Raw genomic sequence first — 2,695 nt, forward strand, 5'->3', positions numbered from 1 at the left:
TATATATATATACAATATATTTAAATCTTTATGTTAAAATCGCTGTTTCTCCTTCGAATTGAAAGCGATCGGCTCTTTTCCAAGCATCGTATTTTTAGCGAGATTTCGTGGAATAAGTGAGTGGCGAAACGCCTTCGAAAGGGGATGCCCCTAACCCCCATAAATTGGTGAGAGGCAAGACACTCCCAGTCTTTGAGCCTCAGCCGTGAAACTATTCAATGTCAAGCACATTCCATCCGAACGACGTGTGTTCTGTCCCCCCTTTTTGCTGGTATCTGTACCTCTTTTATTAAGATGATAGTTATTGTTATATTATGGTACATATCCTAAAGTCTTATTTTAGTATTTTTTTTAGCAATATTTTCTTGGTATTATTCAAAGGACAAAATTTTTATTTTGACAAATTTATGAAGAGAACATCATAAGTGAGAAAAAAATATAAGTTTACAATTAGACATTGTGCTAAAATATATTCGAAAACAAATTGTTGATGTTAAAGTAAAGTTAATTAATATGACACACATGCGCGCGCGTTTTCCCAAAAATTTCTTGTTTTCAAGGTAGATCGGCGTCATTGACAACTTTTAATTTGTTTACTAATTGTGAGCCGAACTGATAAGTTTTATCAGAATTCCACTCTGATACATTGATGTCAAGGAAGGCAATCAATATGGTATCTGAGTGGAATTCCGATAAAAATTACCAGTTCGGCTTGCAATTAGTAAACAAATTGAAAATCATCTGTCAATGACGTCGCGTCGCGGAAAGAGGTATCAAACTGATTATTGAATACAATGACAGATTATCTTACAAGGAAAATAAAAAACGATTCATTATCTAAGTTATCGAATATAAACAAATGTAATGTATCCAAATGTAAATAAAAGCACTTTACTTAAACCGCTACGACAAGAAATTTAATTTGCATAAGAACTTGCACAGAACTTTTTGAGATTGTATGAGAAATTTGAAATATTTTATAAAATTTAACCTTATAATATTTGAAATAAATTTATTATTACTTACGTATTTTTTATTCAGAAACACTTGTCATCGCAATGTGTATAGTCGGTTACAGAAAGGTTGCAACACTTTTTTTTATGGGTTTCGGAACTCAGCCTTATTTGTAGAGCGATTGAACGTAAATAGTTATATTCATAAGTAAAAATTAATCGTTAGATGAACAATCTGTATTTCGAAACTTATCGAAAAAAAATATTGCAACCTTTCTATGACCTGCTGTATCCTTATAACGTTGCCAATTTTCTCTGAACTATAACTTTAATTTTAACTTTTACAAGTTTATAATAATATTGATAGCTATCGGCTGTCAATAGATTATTTAAAAAAAATTCCATTTAAAAACATTATTAAATTTTACGGCTGTCAATAGATTATTTTTAAAAAATTCTATTTAAAAACATTATTAAATTTACTCCACAAAGTAGGCGGAAAAATTCGGCCGGTTTTAATTCTTAACCAATTTTGAAGTTTTTTTATTAATTTGCTCGAAATTGAATAAGCTATAAGCCTATTCTGTCAATATTCGTTATCGTATTGTATAATTTTGATTTTTTCTGCTCACTTCATTAAATCCGTAATTTTTATTTTGGACCGTAATCAAAATTACGCAAAATAGACTTTTAGCTCATTCAATTTCGAGCAAATTGAAAAAATTTTAAAATTGGCAAAAAATTAGAGCGTTGGCCGAATTTTATCTACAAAGGTATTTTTCTGTCTACCCATGCCCCGGTGACATTTAAAATTGTTTAAAAAATCTGAAAAATTATGATGTTATTTTTTTGAGATATTAAATTACTTTAGGGATTGTCCTGATTTAATTTCAAAACTTGTTAAAAATAATAATTATCCTAATATACAGAGTGTTCGGAATTTAAGTATCAAAACTTTGGGAGCGTGTAGGGGATTAATAAATTAAGAAAAAAAGTCCTGTAGAGAGAGGGAGAGAAAGAGAAAGAGAGGGAGAGAGAGAGAGAGAGAGAGAGAGAGAGAGAGAGAGAGATGTTCGTTTTTGCTTTGTTTTAGAGAAAATCGCAAAAAAGACAAAACATAGTTTTCATTTTTGTACTTTCTCATTACTTATTCACATTATATTTATTCACTTGCTTAATGTAGATATTGTTCCAATGTTGACTTCTTGCAGCAATGCAAGCATTTAGGACGAACAGCTCGTGTTACAGCCAAACACTGATATGATGATATTTGATATACTGCAGCCTCGATTCGATTTCTCAATTGTTTTCTAGAGTTGATTGACGAATAAACTTCCTGCTTCAGGGTCCCCCACACAAAGAAATTCAGTGGTGTCAAATCAGGTGATCAGGGTGGCCAAGATACTAGTAATTTACTCGATGACTTCTGATGACGAGTAACTGATGAATTTATAGGAGGAAGGCAAAAATGTAAACAAACAAACAAAATTTTTACTTGAAAATGAAATCATTATTTTCGTGTACGGTTTTAGTGATGATAATACTTCAGAGGCAGTGCAAGAACGACGCAACTACGTTTTGTCTTTTTTGCAATTTTCTCCAAAACGAAGTAAAAACGAGCATATCTCTATAGGATAGGCATATCTCTTTTTTTTTTTAGTTTATCCATCTCTTACACGCTCCCGAAGTTTTTGACATTTAAATTCCAAACATTCTGTACACACACACACACACACACACGC

General features: G+C 31.4%; 1 protein-coding gene across 2 annotated transcripts in view; it reads left to right on the forward strand.

Annotated features, from left to right (window-relative positions):
• The window catches only part of LOC108752053 (HIV Tat-specific factor 1 homolog), a 31,087-nt gene that overhangs the window by 24,347 nt on the left and 4,045 nt on the right, over positions 1 to 2,695 (forward strand). The window lies entirely within an intron of this gene.

Source organism: Trachymyrmex septentrionalis, unplaced genomic scaffold (genome assembly GCF_001594115.1).
Source record: "Trachymyrmex septentrionalis isolate Tsep2-gDNA-1 unplaced genomic scaffold, Tsep1.0 scaffold53, whole genome shotgun sequence".
In the NCBI taxonomy this organism is placed as follows: Eukaryota; Metazoa; Arthropoda; class Insecta; order Hymenoptera; family Formicidae; genus Trachymyrmex; species Trachymyrmex septentrionalis.